Source organism: Carassius carassius, chromosome 18, assembly GCF_963082965.1.
Source record: "Carassius carassius chromosome 18, fCarCar2.1, whole genome shotgun sequence".
Lineage (NCBI taxonomy): Eukaryota > Metazoa > Chordata > Actinopteri > Cypriniformes > Cyprinidae > Carassius > Carassius carassius.
Window position 1 is genome coordinate 27793417 of NC_081772.1, and position 23692 is coordinate 27817108.

Here is a 23692-nt window from a genome sequence, read left to right on the forward strand (position 1 = left end):
CGTGCAGTAAATAGGTAGACCGGAACTGGGAACACTTCCAATAACACACAATGTACTTGTTACATCATAAGAAGAATGGCATCTAAGCTAATATTAGTCTGTTTCTTTCTTATTCCCAGGTTACCGTAGCCACCAGATCAAGTCCGTATCCAGCTCAGATTGTGGATCATCACCTAGAGATGACCTCTATCACCCTAAATTTTTCAGGGGGGACCAGGACAACTAGATGAGCCCCAGAGACAGATCCCCATTGAAGCCCTTGCCTCCTGGATCGCAATTGGGACAAGACCACGGAACCAGATGACAATCTAACTTTGCTGCAGCATGGATCAACCTCCTGGGTCGTCTGGCTGGAGAAGAACTGGCCCCCCGAATGAACCTGGTTTCTCCAACCGTTTGGGCTCCATTCTGTCACCGATGGAGTTTTGGTTCCTCGCCGCTGCCGCCTCTCGCTCGCTTAGTTGGGGACACTTCATTTCCAGCGATATCATCGACTTGATTTCTCAGATACTATTTAAACTGAACTGAGCTGAACGATGACATCGCATAATTCAATGATGAACTGCCTTTTAACTGAAAACTGAATGTTTACTATTGTCCTTTTTCATTGACACACTATTTTCCTATTTTGTTACTGAGAAGCTGCTTTGACCAAATCTGTACTGGTAAAAGCGCTATATACAAAGAGGTGACTTGACTGAACCAATTGCCTGGTAAAAGGGTTCGCTGTTTCGCACAGCTCCAAAGGGCCACACTCTGTTGATGTGTGCTGGTCAGAGTGGTTTAATTGCAACTAAAAATCAGCTCAAACTTGTCTAAAAACACCTTTTGCAAACCAGTGGCGAATGTTTTGTTGGAAGTGTAATCTATTGAATGCAATTAACAAATCGTACAATACCATTAAATATTTAATGTCTGTATAATATATATTTCTAACCTATACAGAGCTTGATTCATGAGGCCAATAAGAGACTAATAATTACAACTCCTTTTTGATAGTTCAAATATGTCACTGAAACGCGGACAAAATTAGTCAATTTATCCGAGATCAGGTAAAGCCCATATGGACACTAGTTCATGCGTTTATAGAAATCAACTACGCAAACCATCTGAGTGGAGGCGGTGCTTCAGAATGGAATTCCATTTGAGTTGAGATATGAAGTTAAGACTATATTTTCAGGGATCATTTCTACAGTTTTTTTATTTGGAAATGTGTTTTGAAAGTGTTTGTCTCCCAACCCATGATGATGAGCTGTAATACTCTTTTCTGAGAGCGAATTGAGGATAGAACTATGACTTTGATCACAAGTTCTGTCGTTGATGAGCGTTCATATTGCTTTTGGCAATGTTGAAGAAAGGAGTATGATCTGAGTGGTGTTGAAGTGATATGATATTGGAAGATTTTTTTGAAAGCAGTGCATTTTCTACAGAGTGCATGTTAAATAAATCAGATTTAGCTTTTTTTGAGAAAATGTAGTAGAGTGTTCTGTTTGAAACATCAAATTTAAAAAAACAGGTCACAAACTGTGTTGTTCCACAATTTGAGGTTCGGCCAACACACGTTATGAAAGTGGTGACGAGAGAATGAACTTTTTGTAACTTTGAATTGACTGACTATGTTCTCAATGTCAAATGCAGAAATGTTAATTCATCAGTTCATGACCTCAGAGTTAGATTATTTTTATGCTTTATTGGGTGGTTGTTCTACATGCTTAATGACGATGTCCAGCTGCTCCAAAATGCAGCAGCAAGAGTTCTCACTAGAACCAGGATTTATGACCATATCAGCCCTGTTCTGTCAACACAGCACTCGCTCCCTATTAAACAGTGTATAGATTTTAAAATCCTAATAATTACTTATAAAGCTCCGAATGGTTTAGCACCTCAGTAGATGAGCAAAATCTTATTGTACTATAGTCCTCCACGTCCGCTGCACTCTCAAAACTCTGGCTATTTGATAATATCTAGAATATCAAATTCGACTGCGGGAGGCAGATCCTTTTCCTATTTAGCACCCAAACTCTGGAATAATCTACCTAACACTGTTCAGGAGGCAGACACACTCTGTCATTTTAAATCTAGATCAAACAACCATCTCTTTAAGATGGCTTACTCATATCATACTTAAACATCTCTGTCAGTCAAATCCGTGCAGTAAATAGGTAGACCGGAACTGGGAACACTTCCAATAACACACAATGTACTTGTTACATCATAAGAAGAATGGCATCTACGCTAATATTAGTCTGTTTCTTTCTTATTCCCAGGTTACCGTAGCCACCAGATCAAGTCCGTATCCAGCTCAGATTGTGGATCATCACCTAGAGATGATCTCTATCACCCTAAATTTTTCAGGGGGGACCAGGACAACTAGATGAGCCCCAGAGACAGATCCCCATTGAAGCCCTTGCCTCCTGGATCGCAATTGGGACAAGACCACGGAACCAGATGACAATCTAACTTTGCTGCAGCATGGATCAACCTCCTGGGTCGTCTGGCTGGAGAAGAACTGGCCCCCCGAATGAACCTGGTTTCTCCAACCGTTTGGGCTCCATTCTGTCACCGATGGAGTTTTGGTTCCTCGCCGCTGCCGCCTCTCGCTCGCTTAGTTGGGGACACTTCATTTCCAGCGATATCATCGACTTGATTTCTCAGATACTATTTAAACTGAACTGAGCTGAACGATGACATCGCATAATTCAATGATGAACTGCCTTTTAACTGAAAACTGAATGTTTACTATTGTCCTTTTTCATTGACACACTATTTTCCTATTTTGTTACTGAGAAGCTGCTTTGACCAAATCTGTACTGGTAAAAGCGCTATATACAAAGAGGTGACTTGACTGAACCAATTGCCTGGTAAAAGGGTTCGCTGTTTCGCACAGCTCCAAAGGGCCACACTCTGTTGATGTGTGCTGTTCAGAGTGGTTTAATTGCAACTAAAAATCAGCTCAAACTTGTCTAAAAACACCTTTTGCAAACCAGTGGCGAATGTTTTGTTGGAAGTGTAATCTATTGAATGCAATTAACAAATCGTACAATACCATTAAATATTTAATGTCTGTATAATATATATTTCTAACCTATACAGAGCTTGATTCATGAGGCCAATAAGAGACTAATAATTACAACTCCTTTTTGATAGTTCAAATATGTCACTGAAACGCGGACAAAATTAGTCAATTTATCCGAGATCAGGTAAAGCCCATATGGACACTAGTTCATGCGTTTATAGAAATCAACTACGCAAACCATCTGAGTGCAGGGATCATTTCTACAGTTTTTTTTATTTGGAAATGTGTTTTGAAAGTGTTTGTCTCCCAACCCATGATGATGAGCTGTAATACTCTTTTCTGAGAGCGAATTGAGGATAGAACTATGAATTTGATCACAAGTTCTGTCGTTGATGAGCGTTCATATTGCTTTTGGCAATGTTGAAGAAAGGAGTATGATCTGAGTGGTGTTGAAGTGATATGATATTGGAAGATTTTTTTGAAAGCAGTGCATTTTCTACAGAGTGCATGTTAAATAAATCAGATTTAGCTTTTTTTGAGAAAATGTAGTAGAGTGTTCTGTTTGAAACATCAAATTTAAAAAAACAGGTCACAAACTGTGTTGTTCCACAATTTGAGGTTCGGCCAACACACGTTATGAAAGTGGTGACGAGAGAATGAACTTTTTGTAACTTTGAATTGACTGACTATGTTCTCAATGTCAAATGCAGAAATGTTAATTCATCAGTTCATGACCTCAGAGTTAGATTATTTTTATGCTTTATTGGGTGGTTGTTCTACATGCTTAATGACGATGTCCAGCTGCTCCAAAATGCAGCAGCAAGAGTTCTCACTAGAACCAGGATTTATGACCATATCAGCCCTGTTCTGTCAACACAGCACTCGCTCCCTATTAAACAGTGTATAGATTTTAAAATCCTAATAATTACTTATAAAGCTCCGAATGGTTTAGCACCTCAGTAGATGAGCAAAATCTTATTGTACTATAGTCCTCCACGTCCGCTGCACTCTCAAAACTCTGGCTATTTGATAATATCTAGAATATCAAATTCGACTGCGGGAGGCAGATCCTTTTCCTATTTAGCACCCAAACTCTGGAATAATCTACCTAACACTGTTCAGGAGGCAGACACACTCTGTCATTTTAAATCTAGATCAAACAACCATCTCTTTAAGATGGCTTACTCATATCATACTTAAACATCTCTGTCAGTCAAATCCGTGCAGTAAATAGGTAGACCGGAACTGGGAACACTTCCAATAACACACAATGTACTTGTTACATCATAAGAAGAATGGCATCTACGCTAATATTAGTCTGTTTCTTTCTTATTCCCAGGTTACCGTAGCCACCAGATCAAGTCCGTATCCAGCTCAGATTGTGGATCATCACCTAGAGATGACCTCTATCACCCTAAATTTTTCAGGGGGGACCAGGACAACTAGATGAGCCCCAGAGACACATCCCCATTGAAGACCTTGCCTCCTGGATGACAATTGGGACAAGACCACGGAACCAGATGACAATCTAACTTTGCTGCAGCATGGATCAACCTCCTGGGTTGTCTGGCTGGAGAAGAACTGGCCCCCCGAATGAACCTGGTTTCTCCAACAGTTTGGGCTCCATTCTGTCACCGATGGAGTTTTGGTTCCTCGCCGCTGCCGCTTCTCGCTCGCTTAGTTGGGGACACTTCATTTCCAGCGATATCATCGACTTGATTTCTCAGATACTAGTTAAACTGAACTGAGCTGAACGATGACATCGCATAATTCAATGATGAACTGCCTTTTAACTGAAAACTGAATGTTTACTATTGTCCTTTTTCATTGACACACTATTTTCCTTTTTTGTTACTGAGAAGCTGCTTTGACCAAATCTGTACTGTTAAAAGCGCTATATACAAAGAGGTGACTTGACTGAACCAATTGCCTGGTAAAAGGGTTCGCTGTTTCGCACAGCTCCAAAGGGCCACACTCTGTTGATGTGTGCTGGTCAGAGTGGTTTAATTGCAACTAAAAATCAGCTCAAACTTGTCTAAAAACACCTTTTGCAAACCAGTGGTGAATGTTTTGTTGGAAGTGTAATCTATTGAATGCAATTAACAAATCGTACAATACCATTAAATATTAAATGTCTGTATAATATATATTTCTAACCTATACAGAGCTTGATTCATGAGGCCAATAAGAGACTAATAATTACAACTCCTTTTTGATAGTTCAAATATGTCACTGAAACGCGGACAAAATTTGTCAATTTATCCGAGATCAGGTAAAGCCCATATGGACACTAGTTCATGCGTTTATAGAAATCAACTACGCAAACCATCTGAGTGGAGGCGGTGCTTCAGAATGGAATTCCATTTGAGTTGAGATATGAAGTTAAGACTATATTTTCAGGGATCATTTCTACAGTTTTTTACTTGGAAATGTGTTTTGAAAGTGTTTGTCTCCCGACCCACGATGATGAGCTGTAATACTCTTTTCTGAGAGCGAATTGAGGATAGAACTATGACTTTGATCACAAGTTCTGTCGTTGATGAGCGTTCATATTGCTTTTGGCAATGTTGAAGAAAGGAGTATGATCTGAGTGGTGTTGAATTGATATAATATTGGAGGATTTTTTGAAAGCAGTGTATTTTCTACAGAGTGCATGTTGAATAAATGAGGTTTAGCTTTTTTGAGAAAATGTAGTAGAGTGTTCTGTTTGAAACATCAAATTTAAAAAAACAGGTCACAAACTGTGTTGTTCCACAATTTCAGGTCGGCCAACACACGTTATGAAAGTGGTGACGAGAGAATGAACTTTTTGTAACTTTGAATTGACTGACTATGTTCTCAATGTCAAATGCAGAAATGTTAATTCATCAGTTCATGACCTCAGAGTTAGATTATTTTTATGCTTTATTGGGTGGTTGTTCTACATGCTTAATGACGATGTCCAGCTGCTCCAAAATGCAGCAGCAAGAGTTCTCACTAGAACCAGGATTTATGACCATATCAGCCCTGTTCTGTCAACACAGCACTCGCTCCCTATTAAACAGTGTATAGATTTTAAAATCCTAATAATTACTTATAAAGCTCCGAATGGTTTAGCACCTCAGTAGATGAGCAAAATCTTATTGTACTATAGTCCTCCACGTCCGCTGCACTCTCAAAACTCTGGCTATTTGATAATATCTAGAATATCAAATTCGACTGCGGGAGGCAGATCCTTTTCCTATTTAGCACCCAAACTCTGGAATAATCTACCTAACACTGTTCAGGAGGCAGACACACTCTGTCATTTTAAATCTAGATCAAACAACCATCTCTTTAAGATGGCTTACTCATATCATACTTAAACATCTCTGTCAGTCAAATCCGTGCAGTAAATAGGTAGACCGGAACTGGGAACACTTCCAATAACACACAATGTACTTGTTACATCATAAGAAGAATGGCATCTACGCTAATATTAGTCTGTTTCTTTCTTATTCCCAGGTTACCGTAGCCACCAGATCAAGTCCGTATCCAGCTCAGATTGTGGATCATCACCTAGAGATGACCTCTATCACCCTAAATTTTTCAGGGGGGACCAGGACAACTAGATGAGCCCCAGAGACAGATCCCCATTGAAGCCCTTGCCTCCTGGATCGCAATTGGGACAAGACCACGGAACCAGATGACAATCTAACTTTGCTGCAGCATGGATCAACCTCCTGGGTCGTCTGGCTGGAGAAGAACTGGCCCCCCGAATGAACCTGGTTTCTCCAACCGTTTGGGCTCCATTCTGTCACCGATGGAGTTTTGGTTCCTCGCCGCTGCCGCCTCTCGCTCGCTTAGTTGGGGACACTTCATTTCCAGCGATATCATCGACTTGATTTCTCAGATACTATTTAAACTGAACTGAGCTGAACGATGACATCGCATAATTCAATGATGAACTGCCTTTTAACTGAAAACTGAATGTTTACTATTGTCCTTTTTCATTGACACACTATTTTCCTATTTTGTTACTGAGAAGCTGCTTTGACCAAATCTGTACTGGTAAAAGCGCTATATACAAAGAGGTGACTTGACTGAACCAATTGCCTGGTAAAAGGGTTCGCTGTTTCGCACAGCTCCAAAGGGCCACACTCTGTTGATGTGTGCTGTTCAGAGTGGTTTAATTGCAACTAAAAATCAGCTCAAACTTGTCTAAAAACACCTTTTGCAAACCAGTGGCGAATGTTTTGTTGGAAGTGTAATCTATTGAATGCAATTAACAAATCGTACAATACCATTAAATATTTAATGTCTGTATAATATATATTTCTAACCTATACAGAGCTTGATTCATGAGGCCAATAAGAGACTAATAATTACAACTCCTTTTTGATAGTTCAAATATGTCACTGAAACGCGGACAAAATTAGTCAATTTATCCGAGATCAGGTAAAGCCCATATGGACACTAGTTCATACGTTTATAGAAATCAACTACGCAAACCATCTGAGTGCAGGGATCATTTCTACAGTTTTTTTTATTTGGAAATGTGTTTTGAAAGTGTTTGTCTCCCAACCCATGATGATGAGCTGTAATACTCTTTTCTGAGAGCGAATTGAGGATAGAACTATGACTTTGATCACAAGTTCTGTCGTTGATGAGCGTTCATATTGCTTTTGGCAATGTTGAAGAAAGGAGTATGATCTGAGTGGTGTTGAAGTGATATGATATTGGAAGATTTTTTTGAAAGCAGTGCATTTTCTACAGAGTGCATGTTAAATAAATCAGATTTAGCTTTTTTTGAGAAAATGTAGTAGAGTGTTCTGTTTGAAACATCAAATTTAAAAAAACAGGTCACAAACTGTGTTGTTCCACAATTTGAGGTTCGGCCAACACACGTTATGAAAGTGGTGACGAGAGAATGAACTTTTTGTAACTTTGAATTGACTGACTATGTTCTCAATGTCAAATGCAGAAATGTTAATTCATCAGTTCATGACCTCAGAGTTAGATTATTTTTATGCTTTATTGGGTGGTTGTTCTACATGCTTAATGACGATGTCCAGCTGCTCCAAAATGCAGCAGCAAGAGTTCTCACTAGAACCAGGATTTATGACCATATCAGCCCTGTTCTGTCAACACAGCACTCGCTCCCTATTAAACAGTGTATAGATTTTAAAATCCTAATAATTACTTATAAAGCTCCGAATGGTTTAGCACCTCAGTAGATGAGCAAAATCTTATTGTACTATAGTCCTCCACGTCCGCTGCACTCTCAAAACTCTGGCTATTTGATAATATCTAGAATATCAAATTCGACTGCGGGAGGCAGATCCTTTTCCTATTTAGCACCCAAACTCTGGAATAATCTACCTAACACTGTTCAGGAGGCAGACACACTCTGTCATTTTAAATCTAGATCAAACAACCATCTCTTTAAGATGGCTTACTCATATCATACTTAAACATCTCTGTCAGTCAAATCCGTGCAGTAAATAGGTAGACCGGAACTGGGAACACTTCCAATAACACACAATGTACTTGTTACATCATAAGAAGAATGGCATCTACGCTAATATTAGTCTGTTTCTTTCTTATTCCCAGGTTACCGTAGCCACCAGATCAAGTCCGTATCCAGCTCAGATTGTGGATCATCACCTAGAGATGACCTCTATCACCCTAAATTTTTCAGGGGGGACCAGGACAACTAGATGAGCCCCAGAGACAGATCCCCATTGAAGACCTTGCCTCCTGGATGACAATTGGGACAAGACCACGGAACCAGATGACAATCTAACTTTGCTGCAGCATGGATCAACCTCCTGGGTCGTCTGGCTGGAGAAGAACTGGCCCCCCGAATGAACCTGGTTTCTCCAACAGTTTGGGCTCCATTCTGTCACCGATGGAGTTTTGGTTCCTCGCCGCTGCCGCTTCTCGCTCGCTTAGTTGGGGACACTTCATTTCCAGCGATATCATCGACTTGATTTCTCAGATACTAGTTAAACTGAACTGAGCTGAACGATGACATCGCATAATTCAATGATGAACTGCCTTTTAACTGAAAACTGAATGTTTACTATTGTCCTTTTTCATTGACACACTATTTTCCTTTTTTGTTACTGAGAAGCTGCTTTGACCAAATCTGTACTGTTAAAAGCGCTATATACAAAGAGGTGACTTGACTGAACCAATTGCCTGGTAAAAGGGTTCGCTGTTTCGCACAGCTCCAAAGGGCCACACTCTGTTGATGTGTGCTGGTCAGAGTGGTTTAATTGCAACTAAAAATCAGCTCAAACTTGTCTAAAAACACCTTTTGCAAACCAGTGGCGAATGTTTTGTTGGAAGTGTAATCTATTGAATGCAATTAACAAATCGTACAATACCATTAAATATTAAATGTCTGTATAATATATATTTCTAACCTATACAGAGCTTGATTCATGAGGCCAATAAGAGACTAATAATTACAACTCCTTTTTGATAGTTCAAATATGTCACTGAAACGCGGACAAAATTAGTCAATTTATCCGAGATCAGGTAAAGCCCATATGGACACTAGTTCATGCGTTTATAGAAATCAACTACGCAAACCATCTGAGTGGAGGCGGTGCTTCAGAATGGAATTCCATTTGAGTTGAGATATGAAGTTAAGACTATATTTTCAGGGATCATTTCTACAGTTTTTTACTTGGAAATGTGTTTTGAAAGTGTTTGTCTCCCGACCCACGATGATGAGCTGTAATACTCTTTTCTGAGAGCGAATTGAGGATAGAACTATGACTTTGATCACAAGTTCTGTCGTTGATGAGCGTTCATATTGCTTTTGGCAATGTTGAAGAAAGGAGTATGATCTGAGTGGTGTTGAATTGATATAATATTGGAGGATTTTTTGAAAGCAGTGTATTTTCTACAGAGTGCATGTTGAATAAATGAGGTTTAGCTTTTTTGAGAAAATGTAGTAGAGTGTTCTGTTTGAAACATCAAATTTAAAAAAACAGGTCAAAAACTGTGTTGTTCCACAATTTCAGGTCGGCCAACACACGTTATGAAAGTGGTGACGAGAGAATGAACTTTTTGTAATTTTGAATTGACTGGCTATGTTCTCAATGTCAAATGCAGAAATGTTAATTCATCAGTTCATGACCTCAAAGTTAGATTATTGTTATGCTTTATTGGGTGGTTGTTCTACATGCTTAATGACAATGTCCCGCTGCTCCAAAATGCAGCAGCAAGAGTTCTCACTAGAACCTGGATTTATGACCATATCAGCCCGGTTCTGTCAACACAGCACTCGCTCCCTATTAAACAGTGTATAGATTTTAAAATACTAATAATTACTTATAAAGCTCCGAATGGTTTAGCACCTCAGTAGATGAGCAAACTCTTATTGTACTATAGTCCTCCACGTCCGCTGCACTCTCAAAACTCTGGCTATTTGATAATATCTAGACTATCAAATTCGACTGCGGGAGGCAGATCCTTTTCCTATTTAGCACCCAAACTCTGGAATAATCTACCTAACACTGTTCAGGAGGCAGACACACTCTTTCATTTTAAATCTAGATCAAACAATCATCTCTTTAAGATGGCTTACTCATAACATACTTAAACATCTCTGTCAGTCAAATCCGTGCAGTAAATAGGTAGACCGGAACTGGGAACACTTCCAATAACACACAATGTACTTGTTACATCATAAGAAGAATGGCATCTACGCTAATATTAGTCTGTTTCTTTCTTATTCCCAGGTTACCGTAGCCACCAGATCAAGTCCGTATCCAGCTCAGATTGTGGATCATCACCTAGAGATGACCTCTATCACCCTAAATTTTTCAGGGGGGACCAGGACAACTAGATGAGCCCCAGAGACAGATCCCCATTGAAGACCTTGCCTCCTGGATGACAATTGGGACAAGACCACGGAACCAGATGACAATCTAACTTTGCTGCAGCATGGATCAACCTCCTGGGTCGTCTGGCTGGAGAAGAACTGGCCCCCCGAATGAACCTGGTTTCTCCAACAGTTTGGGCTCCATTCTGTCACCGATGGAGTTTTGGTTCCTCGCCGCTGCCGCTTCTCGCTCGCTTAGTTGGGGACACTTCATTTCCAGCGATATCATCGACTTGATTTCTCAGATACTATTTAAACTGAACTGAGCTGAACGATGACATCGCATAATTCAATGATGAACTGCCTTTTAACTGAAAACTGAATGTTTACTATTGTCCTTTTTCACTGACACACTATTTTCCTATTTTGTTACTGAGAAGCTGCTTTGACCAAATCTGTACTGTTAAAAGCACTATATACAAAGAGGTGACTTGACTGAACCATTGCCTGGTAAGAGGCTTCGCTGTTTCGCACAGCTCCAAAGGGCCACACTCTGTTGATGTGTGCTGGTCAGAGTGGTTTAATTGCAACTAAAAATCAGCTCAAACTTGTCTAAAAACACCTTTTGCAAACCAGTGGCAAATGTTTTGTTGGAAGTGTAATCTATTGAATGCAATTAACAAATCGTAAAATACCATTAAATATTAAATGTCTGTATAATATATATTTCTAACCTATACAGAGCTTGATTCATGAGGCCAATAAGAGACTAATAATTACAACTCCTTTTTGATAGTTCAAATATGTCACTGAAACGCGGACAAAATTAGTCAATTTATCCGAGATCAGGTAAAGCCCATATGGACCCTAGTTCATGCGTTTATAGAAATCAACTACGCAAACCATCTGAGTGGAGGCGGTGCTTCAGAATGGAATTCCATTTGAGTTGAGATATGAAGTTAAGACTATATTTTCAGGGATCATTTCTATAGTTTTTTACTTGGAAATGTGTTTTAAAAGTGTTTGTCTCCCAACCCACGATGATGAGCTGTAATACTCTTTTCTGAGAGCAAATTGAGGATAGAACTATGACTTTGATCACAAGTTCTGTCATTGATGAGCGTTCATATTGCTTCTGGCAATGTTGAAGAAAGGAGTATGATCTGAGTGGTGTTGAAGTGATATGATATTGGAGGATTTTTGAAAGCAGTGTATTTTCTACAGAGTGCATGTTGAATAAATCAGATTTAGCTTTTTTGAAAAAAATGTAGTAGAGTGTTCTGTTTGAAACATCAAATTTAAAAAAAACAGGTCACAAACTGTGTTGTTCCTCAATTTGAGGTCGGCCAACACACGTTATGAAAGTGGTGACGAGAGAATGAACTTTTTGTAACTTTGAATTGACTATGTTTTCAATGTCAAATGCAGAAATGTTAATTCATAGGTTCATGACCTCAGAGTTAGATTATTTTTATGCTTTATTGGGTGGTTGTTCTACATGCTTAATGACGATGTCCAGCTGCTCCAAAATGCAGCAGCAAGAGTTCTCACTAGAACCAGGATTTATGACCATATCAGCCCGGTTCTGTCAACACAGCACTCGCTCCCTATTAAACAGTGTATAGATTTTAAAATCCTAATAATTACTTATAAAGCTCCGAATGGTTTAGCACCTAAGTAGATGAGCAAACTCTTATTGTACTATAGTCCTCCACGTCCGCTGCACTCTCAAAACTCTGGCTATTTGATAATATCTAGAATATCAAATTCGACTGCGGGAGGCAGATCCTTTTCCTATTTAGCACCCAAACTCTGGAATAATCTACCTAACACTGTTCAGGAGGCAGACACACTCTGTCATTTTAAATCTAGATCAAACAATCATCTCTTTAAGATGGCTTACTCATAACATACTTAAACATCTCTGTCAGTCAAATCCGTGCAGTAAATAGGTAGACCGGAACTGGGAACACTTCCAATAACACACCATGTACTTGTTACATCATAAGAAGAATGGCATCTACGCTAATATTAGTCTGTTTCTTTCTTATTCCCAGGTTACCGTAGCCACCAGATCAAGTCCGTATCCAGCTCAGATTGTGGATCATCACCTAGAGATGACCTCTATCACCCTAAATTTTTCAGGGGGGACCAGGACAACTAGATGAGCCCCAGAGACAGATCCCCATTGAAGACCTTGCCTCCTGGATGACAATTGGGACAAGACCACGGAACCAGATGACAATCTAACTTTGCTGCAGCATGGATCAACCTCCTGGGTCGTCTGGCTGGAGAAGAACTGGCCCCCCGAATGAACCTGGTTTCTCCAACAGTTTGGGCTCCATTCTGTCACCGATGGAGTTTTGGTTCCTCGCCGCTGCCGCTTCTCGCTCGCTTAGTTGGGGACACTTCATTTCCAGCGATATCATCGACTTGATTTCTCAGATACTATTTAAACTGAACTGAGCTGAACGATGACATCGCATAATTCAATGATGAACTGCCTTTTAACTGAAAACTGAATGTTTACTATTGTCCTTTTTCATTGACACACTATTTTCCTATTTTGTTACTGAGAAGCTGCTTTGACCAAATCTGTACTGTTAAAAGCGCTATATACAAAGAGGTGACTTGACTGAACCAATTGCCTGGTAAGAGGCTTCGCTGTTTCGCACAGCTCCAAAGGGCCACACTCTGTTGATGTGTGCTGGTCAGAGTGGTTTAATTGCAACTAAAAATCAGCTCAAACTTGTCTAAAAACACCTTTTGCAAACCAGTGGCGAATGTTTTGTTGGAAGTGTAATCTATTGAATGCAATTAACAAATCGTAAAATACCATTAAATATTAAATGTCTGTATAATATATATTTCTAACCTATACAGAGCTTGATTCATGAGGCCAATAAGAGACTAATAATTACAACTCCTCTTTCATAGTTCAAATATGTCACTGAAACGCGGACAAAATTAGTCAATTTATCCGAGATCAGGTAAAGCCCATATGGACCCTAGTTCATGCGTTTATAGAAATCAACTACGCAAACCATCTGAGTGGAGGCGGTGCTTCAGAATGGAATTCCATTTGAGTTGAGATATGAAGTTAAGACTATATTTTCAGGGATCATTTCTATAGTTTTTTACTTGGAAATGTGTTTTAAAAGTGTTTGTCTCCCAACCCACGATGATGAGCTGTAATACTCTTTTCTGAGAGCAAATTGAGGATAGAACTATGACTTTGATCACAAGTTCTGTCATTGATGAGCGTTCATATTGCTTCTGGCAATGTTGAAGAAAGGAGTATGATCTGAGTGGTGTTGAAGTGATATGATATTGGAGGATTTTTGAAAGCAGTGTATTTTCTACAGAGTGCATGTTGAATAAATCAGATTTAGCTTTTTTGAGAAAATGTAGTAGAGTGTTCTGTTTGAAACATGAAATTTAAAAAAAACAGGTCACAAACTGTGTTGTTCCTCAATTTGAGGTCGGCCAACACACGTTATGAAAGTGGTGACGAGAGAATGAACTTTTTGTAACTTTGAATTGACTATGTTTTCAATGTCAAATGCAGAAATGTTAATTCATAGGTTCATGACCTCAGAGTTAGATTATTTTTATGCTTTATTGGGTGGTTGTTCTACATGCTTAATGACGATGTCCAGCTGCTCCAAAATGCAGCAGCAAGAGTTCTCACTAGAACCAGGATTTATGACCATATCAGCCCGGTTCTGTCAACACAGCACTCGCTCCCTATTAAACAGTGTATAGATTTTAAAATCCTAATAATTACTTATAAAGCTCCGAATGGTTTAGCACCTCAGTAGATGAGCAAACTCTTATTGTACTATAGTCCTCCACGTCCGCTGCACTCTCAAAACTCTGGCTATTTGATAATATCTAGAATATCAAATTCGACTGCGGGAGGCAGATCCTTTTCCTATTTAGCACCCAAACTCTGGAATAATCTACCTAACACTGTTCAGGAGGCAGACACACTCTGTCATTTTAAATCTAGATCAAACAACCATCTCTTTAAGATGGCTTACTCATAACATACTTAAACATCTCTGTCAGTCAAATCCGTGCAGTAAATAGGTAGACCGGAACTGGGAACACTTCCAATAACACACAATGTACTTGTTACATCATAAGAAGAATGGCATCTACGCTAATATTACTCTGTTTCTTTCTTATTCCCAGGTTACCGTAGCCACCAGATCAAGTCCGTATCCAGCTCAGATTGTGGATCATCACCTAGAGATGACCTCTATCACCCTACATTTTTCAGGGGGGACCAGGACAACTAGATGAGCCCCAGAGACAGATCCCCATTGAAGACCTTGCCTCCTGGATGCCAATTGGGACAAGACCACGGAACCAGATGACAATCTAACTTTGCTGCAGCATGGATCAACCTCCTGGGTCGTCTGGCTGGAGAACTGGCCCCCAGAATGAACCTGGTTTCTCCAACAGTTTGGGCTCCATTCTGTCACCGATGGAGTTTTGGTTCCTCGCCGCTGCCGCCTCTCGCTCGCTTAGTTGGGGACACTTCATTTCCAGCGATATCATCGACTTGATTTTTCAGATACTATTTAAACTGAACTGAGCTGAACGATGACATCGCATAATTCAATGATGAACTGCCTTTTAACTGAAAACTGAATGTTTACTATTGTCTTTTTTCATTGACACACTATTTTCCTATTTTGTTACTGAGAAGCTGCTTTGACCAAATCTGTACTGTTAAAAGCGCTATATACAAAGAGGTGACTTGACTGAACCAATTGCCTGGTAAGAGGCTTCGCTGTTTCGCACAGCTCCAAAGGGCCACACTCTGTTGATGTGTGCTGGTCAGAGTGGTTTAATTGCAACTAAAAATCAGCTCAAACTTGTCTAAAAACACCTTTTGCAAACCAGTGGCAAATGTTTTGTTGGATGTGTAATCTATTGAATGCAATTAACAAATCGTAAAATACCATTAAATATTAAATGTCTGTATAATATATATTTCTAACCTATACAGAGCTTGATTCATGAGGCCAATAAGAGACTAATAATTACAACTCCTCTTTCATAGTTCAAATATGTCACTGAAACGCGGACAAAATTAGTCAATTTATCCGAGATCAGGTAAAGCCCATATGGACCCTAGTTCATGCGTTTATAGAAATCAACTACGCAAACCATGTGAGTGGAGGCGGTGCTTCAGAATGGAATTCCATTTGAGTTGAGATATGAAGTTAAGACTATATTTTCAGGGATCATTTCTATAGTTTTTTACTTGGAAATGTGTTTTAAAAGTGTTTGTCTTCCAACCCACGATGATGAGCTGTAATACTCTTTTCTGAGAGCAAATTGAGGATAGAACTATGACTTTGATCACAAGTTCTGTCATTGATGAGCGTTCATATTGCTTCTGGCAATGTTGAAGAAAGGAGTATGATCTGAGTGGTGTTGAAGTGATATGATATTGGAGGATTTTTGAAAGCAGTGTATTTTCTACAGAGTGCATGTTGAATAAATCAGATTTAGCTTTTTTGAGAAAATGTAGTAGAGTGTTCTGTTTGAAACATGAAATTTAAAAAAAACAGGTCACAAACTGTATTGTTCTTCAATTTGAGGTCGGCCAACACACGTTATGAAAGTGGTGACGAGAGAATGAACTTTTTGTAACTTTGAATTGACTATGTTTTCAATGTCAAATGCAGAAATGTTAATTCATAGGTTCATGACCTCAGAGTTAGATTATTTTTATGCTTTATTGGGTGGTTGTTCTACATGCTTAATGACGATGTCCAGCTGCTCCAAAATGCAGCAGCAAGAGTTCTCACTAGAACCAGGATTTATGACCATATCAGCCCGGTTCTGTCAACACAGCACTCGCTCCCTATTAAACAGTGTATAGATTTTAAAATCCTAATAATTACTTATAAAGCTCCGAATGGTTTAGCACCTCAGTAGATGAGCAAACTCTTATTGTACTATAGTCCTCCACGTCCGCTGCACTCTCAAAACTCTGGCTATTTGATAATATCTAGAATATCAAATTCGACTGCGGGAGGCAGATCCTTTTCCTATTTAGCACCCAAACTCTGGAATAATCTACCTAACACTGTTCAGGAGGCAGACACACTCTGTCATTTTAAATTTAGATCAAACAACCATCTCTTTAAGATGGCTTACTCATAACATACTTAAACATCTCTGTCAGTCAAATCCGTGCAGTAAATAGGTAGACCGGAACTGGGAACACTTCCAATAACACACAATGTACTTGTTACATCATAAGAAGAATGGCATCTACGCTAATATTACTCTGTTTCTTTCTTATTCCCAGGTTACCGTAGCCACCAGATCAAGTCCGTATCCAGCTCAGATTGTGGATCATCACCTAGAGATGACCTCTATCACCCTACATTTTTCAGGGGGGACCAGGACAACTAGATGAGCCCCAGAGACAGATCCCCATTGAAGACCTTGCCTCCTGGATGCCAATTGGGACAAGACCACGGAACCAGATGACAATCTAACTTTGCTGCAGCATGGATCAACCTCCTGGGTCGTCTGGCTGGAGAACTGGCCCCCAGAATGAACCTGGTTTCTCCAACAGTTTGGGCTCCATTCTGTCACCGATGGAGTTTTGGTTCCTCGCCGCTGCCGCCTCTCGCTCGCTTAGTTGGGGACACTTCATTTCCAGCGATATCATCGACTTGATTTTTCAGATACTATTTAAACTGAACTGAGCTGAACGATGACATCGCATAATTCAATGATGAACTGCCTTTTAACTGAAAACTGAATGTTTACTATTGTCTTTTTTCATTGACACACTATTTTCCTATTTTGTTACTGAGAAGCTGCTTTGACCAAATCTGTACTGTTAAAAGCGCTATATACAAAGAGGTGACTTGACTGAACCAATTGCCTGGTAAAAGGGTTCGCTGTTTCGCACAGCTCCAAAGGGCCACACTCTGTTGATGTGTGCTGGTCAGAGTGGTTTAATTGCAACTAAAAATCAGCTCAAACTTGTCTAAAAACACCTTTTGCAAACCAGTGGCGAATGTTTTGTTGGAAGTGTACTCTATTGAATGCAATTAACAAATCGTACAATACCATTAAATATTAAATGTCTGTATAATATATATTTCTAACCTATACAGAGCTTGATTCATGAGGCCAATAAGAGACTAATAATTACAACTCCTTTTTGATAGTTCAAATATGTCACTGAAACGCGGACAAAATTAGTCAATTTATCCGAGATCAGGTAAAGCCCATATGGACACTAGTTCATGCGTTTATAGAAATCAACTACGCAAACCATCTGAGTGGAGGCGGTGCTTCAGAATGGAATTCCATTTGAGTTGAGATATGAAGTTAAGACTATATTTTCAGGGATCATTTCTACAGTTTTTTACTTGGAAATGTGTTTTGAAAGTGTTTGTCTCCCGACCCACGATGATGAGCTGTAATATTCTTTTCTGAGAGCGAATTGAGGATAGAACTATGACTTTGATCACAAGTTCTGTCGTTGATGAGCGTTCATATTGCTTTTGGCAATGTTGAAGAAAGGAGTATGATCTGAGTGGTGTTGAAGTGATATAATATTGGAGGATTTTTTGAAAGCAGTGTATTTTCTACAGAGTGCATGTTGAATAAATGAGGTTTAGCTTTTTTGAGAAAATGTAATAGAGTGTTCTGTTTGAAACATGAAATTTAAAAAAAACAGGTCACAAACTGTATTGTTCCTCAATTTGAGGTCGGCCAACACACGTTATGAAAGTGGTGACGAGAGAATGAACTTTTTGTAACTTTGAATTGACTATGTTTTCAATGTCAAATGCAGAAATGTTAATTCATAGGTTCATGACCTCAGAGTTAGATTATTTTTATGCTTTATTGGGTGGTTGTTCTACATGCTTAATGACGATGTCCAGCTGCTCCAAAATGCAGCAACAAGAGTTCTCACTAGAACCAGGATTTATGACCATATCAGCCCGGTTCTGTCAACACAGCACTCGCTCCCTATTAAACAGTGTATAGATTTTAAAATCCTAATAATTACTTATAAAGCTCCGAATGGTTTAGCACCTCAGTAGATGAGCAAACTCTTATTGTACTATAGTCCTCCACGTCCGCTGCACTCTCAAAACTCTGGCTATTTGATAATATCTAGAATATCAAATTCGACTGCGGGAGGCAGATCCTTTTCCTATTTAGCACCCAAACTCTGGAATAATCTACCTAACACTGTTCAGGAGGCAGACACACTCTGTCATTTTAAATCTAGATCAAACAACCATCTCTTTAAGATGGCTTACTCATAACATACTTAAACATCTCTGTCAGTCAAATCCGTGCAGTAAATAGGTAGACCGGAACTGGGAACACTTCCAATAACACACAATGTACTTGTTACATCATAAGAAGAATGGCATCTACGCTAATATTACTCTGTTTCTTTCTTATTCCCAGGTTACCGTAGCCACCAGATCAAGTCCGTATCCAGCTCAGATTGTGGATCATCACCTAGAGATGACCTCTATCACCCTACATTTTTCAGGGGGGACCAGGACAACTAGATGAGCCCCAGAGACAGATCCCCATTGAAGACCTTGCCTCCTGGATGCCAATTGGGACAAGACCACGGAACCAGATGACAATCTAACTTTGCTGCAGCATGGATCAACCTCCTGGGTCGTCTGGCTGGAGAACTGGCCCCCAGAATGAACCTGGTTTCTCCAACAGTTTGGGCTCCATTCTGTCACCGATGGAGTTTTGGTTCCTCGCCGCTGCCGCCTCTCGCTCGCTTAGTTGGGGACACTTCATTTCCAGCGATATCATCGACTTGATTTTTCAGATACTATTTAAACTGAACTGAGCTGAACGATGACATCGCATAATTCAATGATGAACTGCCTTTTAACTGAAAACTGAATGTTTACTATTGTCTTTTTTCATTGACACACTATTTTCCTATTTTGTTACTGAGAAGCTGCTTTGACCAAATCTGTACTGTTAAAAGCGCTATATACAAAGAGGTGACTTGACTGAACCAATTGCCTGGTAAAAGGGTTCGCTGTTTCGCACAGCTCCAAAGGGCCACACTCTGTTGATGTGTGCTGGTCAGAGTGGTTTAATTGCAACTAAAAATCAGCTCAAACTTGTCTAAAAACACCTTTTGCAAACCAGTGGCGAATGTTTTGTTGGAAGTGTAATCTATTGAATGCAATTAACAAATCGTACAATACCATTAAATATTAAATGTCTGTATCATATATATTTCTAACCTATACAGAGCTTGATTCATGAGGCCAATAAGAGACTAATAATTACAACTCCTTTTTGATAGTTCAAATATGTCACTGAAACGCGGACAAAATTAGTCAATTTATCCGAGATCAGGTAAAGCCCATATGGACACTAGTTCATGCGTTTATAGAAATCAACTACGCAAACCATCTGAGTGGAGGCGGTGCTTCAGAATGGAATTCCATTTGAGTTGAGATATGAAGTTAAGACTATATTTTCAGGGATCATTTCTACAGTTTTTTACTTGGAAATGTGTTTTGAAAGTGTTTGTCTCCCGACCCACGATGATGAGCTGTAATACTCTTTTCTGAGAGCGAATTGAGGATAAAACTATGACTTTGATCACAAGTTCTGTCGTTGATGAGCGTTCATATTGCTTTTGGCAATGTTGAAGAAAGGAGTATGATCTGAGTGGTGTTGAAGTGATATAATATTGGAGGATTTTTTGAAAGCAGTGTATTTTCTACAGAGTGCATGTTGAATAAATGAGGTTTAGCTTTTTTGAGAAAATGTAGTAGAGTGTTCTGTTTGAAACATCAAATTTAAAAAAACAGGTCAAAAACTGTGTTGTTCCACAATTTCAGGTCGGCCAACACACGTTATGAAAGTGGTGACGAGAGAATGAACTTTTTGTAATTTTGAATTGACTGGCTATGTTCTCAATGTCAAATGCAGAAATGTTAATTCATCAGTTCATGACCTCAAAGTTAGATTATTGTTATGCTTTATTGGGTGGTTGTTCTACATGCTTAATGACAATGTCCCGCTGCTCCAAAATGCAGCAGCAAGAGTTCTCACTAGAACCTGGATTTATGACCATATCAGCCCGGTTCTGTCAACACAGCACTCGCTCCCTATTAAACAGTGTATAGATTTTAAAATACTAATAATTACTTATAAAGCTCCAAATGGTTTAGCACCTCAGTAGATGAGCAAACTCTTATTGTACTATAGTCCTCGAAGGTCCGCTGCACTCTCAAAACTCTGGCTATTTGATAATATCTAGACTATCAAATTCGACTGCGGGAGGCAGATCCTTTTCCTATTTAGCACCCAAACTCTGGAATAATCTACCTAACACTGTTCAGGAGGCAGACACAATCTTTCATTTTAAATCTAGATCAAACAATCATCTCTTTAAGATGGCTTACTCATAACATACTTAAACATCTCTGTCAGTCAAATCCGTGCAGTAAATAGGTAGACCGGAACTGGGAACACTTCCAATAACACACAATGTACTTGTTACATCATAAGAAGAATGGCATCTACGCTAATATTAGTCTGTTTCTTTCTTATTCCCAGGTTACCGTAGCCACCAGATCAAGTCCGTATCCAGCTCAGATTGTGGATCATCCCCTAGAGATGACCTCTATCACCCTAAATTTTTCAGGGGGGACCAGGACAACTAGATGAGCCCCAGAGACAGATCCCCATTGAAGACCTTGCCTCCTGGATGACAATTGGGACAAGACCACGGAACCAGATGACAATCTAACTTTGCTGCAGCATGGATCAACCTCCTGGGTCGTCTGGCTGGAGAAGAACTGGCCCCCCGAATGAACCTGGTTTCTCCAACAGTTTGGGCTCCATTCTGTCACCGATGGAGTTTTGGTTCCTCGCCGCTGCCGCTTCTCGCTCGCTTAGTTGGGGACACTTCATTTCCAGCGATATCATCGACTTGATTTTTCAGATACTATTTAAACTGAACTGAGCTGAACGATGACATCGCATAATTCAATGATGAACTGCCTTTTAACTGAAAACTGAATGTTTACTATTGTCCTTTTTCATTGACACACTATTTTCCTATTTCGTTAATGAGAAGCTGCTTTGACCAAATCTGTACTGTTAAAAGCGCTATATACAAAGAGGTGACTTGACTGAACCAATTGCCTGGTAAAAGGGTTCGCTGTTTCGCAAAGCTCCAAAGGGCCACACTCTGTTGATGTGTGCTGGTCAGAGTGGTTTAATTGCAACTAAAAATCAGCTCAAACTTGTCTAAAAACACCTTTTGCAAACTAGTGGCGAATGTTTTGTTGGAAGTGTAATCAATTGAATGCAATTAACAAATCGTACAATACCATTAAATATTAAATGTCTGTATAATATATATTTCTAACCTATACAGAGCTTGATTCATGAGGCCAATAAGAGACTAATAATTACAACTCCTTTTTGATAGTTCAAATATGTCACTGAAACGCGGACAAAATTAGTCAATTTATCCGAGATCAGGTAAAGCCCGTATGGACACTAGTTCATGCGTTTATAGAAATCAACTACGCAAACCATATGAGTGGAGGCGGTGCTTCAGAATGGAATTCCATTTGAGTTGAGATATGAAGTTAAGACTATATTTTCAGGGATCATTTCTACAGTTTTTTACTTGGAAATGTGTTTTGAAAGTGTTTGTCTCCCAACCCACGATGATGAGCTGTAATACTCTTTTCTGAGAGCGAATTGAGGATAGAACTATGACTTTGATCACAAGTTCTGTCGTTGATGAGCGTTCATATTGCTTTTGGCAATGTTGAAGAAAGGAGTATGATCTGAGTGGTGTTGAAGTGATATGATATTGGAGGATTTTTTGAAAGCAGTGTGTTTTCTACAGAGTGCATGTTGCATAAATCAGATTTAGCTTTTTTTGAGAAAATGTAGTAGAGTGTTCTGTTTGAAACATCAAATTTAAAAAAACAGGTCACAAACTGTGTTGTTCCACAATTTGAGGTCGGCCAACACACGTTATGAAAGTGGTGACGAGAGAATGAACTTTTTGTAACTTTGAATTGACTGACTATGTTCTCAATGTCAAATGCAGAAATGTTAATTCATCAGTTCATGACCTCAGAGTTAGATTATTTTTATGCTTTATTGGGTGGTTGTTCTACATGCTTAATGACGATGTCCAGCTGCTCCAAAATGCAGCAGCAAGAGTTCTCACTAGAACCAGGATTTATGACCATATCAGCCCGGTTCTGTCAACACAGCACTCGCTCCCTATTAAACAGTGTATAGATTTTAAAACCCTAATAATTACTTATAAAGCTCCGAATGGTTTAGCACCTCAGTAGATGAGCAAACTCTTATTGTACTATAGTCCTCCACATCCGCTGCACTCTCAAAACTCTGGCTATTTGATAATATCTAGACTATCAAATTCGACTGCGGGAGGCAGATCCTTTTCCTATTTAGCACCCAAACTCTGGAATAATCTACCTAACACTGTTCAGGAGGCAGACACACTCTTTCATTTTAAATCTAGATCAAACAATAATCTCTTTAAGATGGCTTACTCATAACATACTTAAACATCTCTGTCAGTCAAATCTGTGCAGTAAATAGGTAGACCGGAACTGGGAACACTTCCAATAACACACAATGTACTTGTTACATCATAAGAAGAATGGCATCTACGCTAATATTAGTCTGTTTCTTTCTTATTCCCAGGTTACCATAGCCACCAGATCAAGTCCGTATCCAGCACAGATTGTGGATCGTCACCTAGAGATGACCTCTATCACCCTAAATTTTTCAGGGGGGACCAGGACAACTAGATGAGCCCAAGA

The 23692-nt window shown here is 39.4% G+C and overlaps 11 non-coding genes across 11 annotated transcripts; all 11 read left to right on the forward strand.

Annotated features, from left to right (window-relative positions):
- Positions 1 to 1164: 1164 nt before the first annotated feature.
- LOC132092924 (small nucleolar RNA U3) lies at positions 1165 to 1376 on the forward strand. The gene has a single exon (XR_009422304.1). It is a non-coding gene; the product is annotated as a small nucleolar RNA U3 (small nucleolar RNA).
- Positions 1377 to 3248: 1872 nt separating this feature from the next.
- On the forward strand, positions 3249 to 3464 carry LOC132092945 (small nucleolar RNA U3). The gene has a single exon (XR_009422323.1). It is a non-coding gene; the product is annotated as a small nucleolar RNA U3 (small nucleolar RNA).
- Positions 3465 to 5400: 1936 nt separating this feature from the next.
- LOC132092878 (small nucleolar RNA U3) lies at positions 5401 to 5611 on the forward strand. The gene has a single exon (XR_009422262.1). It is a non-coding gene; the product is annotated as a small nucleolar RNA U3 (small nucleolar RNA).
- Positions 5612 to 7480: 1869 nt separating this feature from the next.
- Positions 7481 to 7696, forward strand: LOC132092944 (small nucleolar RNA U3). The gene has a single exon (XR_009422322.1). It is a non-coding gene; the product is annotated as a small nucleolar RNA U3 (small nucleolar RNA).
- Positions 7697 to 9632: 1936 nt separating this feature from the next.
- LOC132092879 (small nucleolar RNA U3) lies at positions 9633 to 9843 on the forward strand. The gene has a single exon (XR_009422263.1). It is a non-coding gene; the product is annotated as a small nucleolar RNA U3 (small nucleolar RNA).
- Positions 9844 to 11775: 1932 nt separating this feature from the next.
- Positions 11776 to 11986, forward strand: LOC132092973 (small nucleolar RNA U3). Its single transcript, XR_009422346.1, has one exon. It is a non-coding gene; the product is annotated as a small nucleolar RNA U3 (small nucleolar RNA).
- A 1930-nt stretch (positions 11987 to 13916) lies between these two features.
- LOC132092976 (small nucleolar RNA U3) lies at positions 13917 to 14127 on the forward strand. The gene has a single exon (XR_009422347.1). It is a non-coding gene; the product is annotated as a small nucleolar RNA U3 (small nucleolar RNA).
- A 1926-nt stretch (positions 14128 to 16053) lies between these two features.
- LOC132092990 (small nucleolar RNA U3) lies at positions 16054 to 16264 on the forward strand. Its single transcript, XR_009422360.1, has one exon. It is a non-coding gene; the product is annotated as a small nucleolar RNA U3 (small nucleolar RNA).
- Positions 16265 to 18190: 1926 nt separating this feature from the next.
- LOC132092894 (small nucleolar RNA U3) lies at positions 18191 to 18401 on the forward strand. The gene has a single exon (XR_009422277.1). It is a non-coding gene; the product is annotated as a small nucleolar RNA U3 (small nucleolar RNA).
- Positions 18402 to 20328: 1927 nt separating this feature from the next.
- Positions 20329 to 20539, forward strand: LOC132092895 (small nucleolar RNA U3). Its single transcript, XR_009422278.1, has one exon. It is a non-coding gene; the product is annotated as a small nucleolar RNA U3 (small nucleolar RNA).
- Positions 20540 to 22473: 1934 nt separating this feature from the next.
- LOC132092988 (small nucleolar RNA U3) lies at positions 22474 to 22684 on the forward strand. The gene has a single exon (XR_009422358.1). It is a non-coding gene; the product is annotated as a small nucleolar RNA U3 (small nucleolar RNA).
- The last annotated feature ends 1008 nt before the right edge of the window (positions 22685 to 23692 follow it).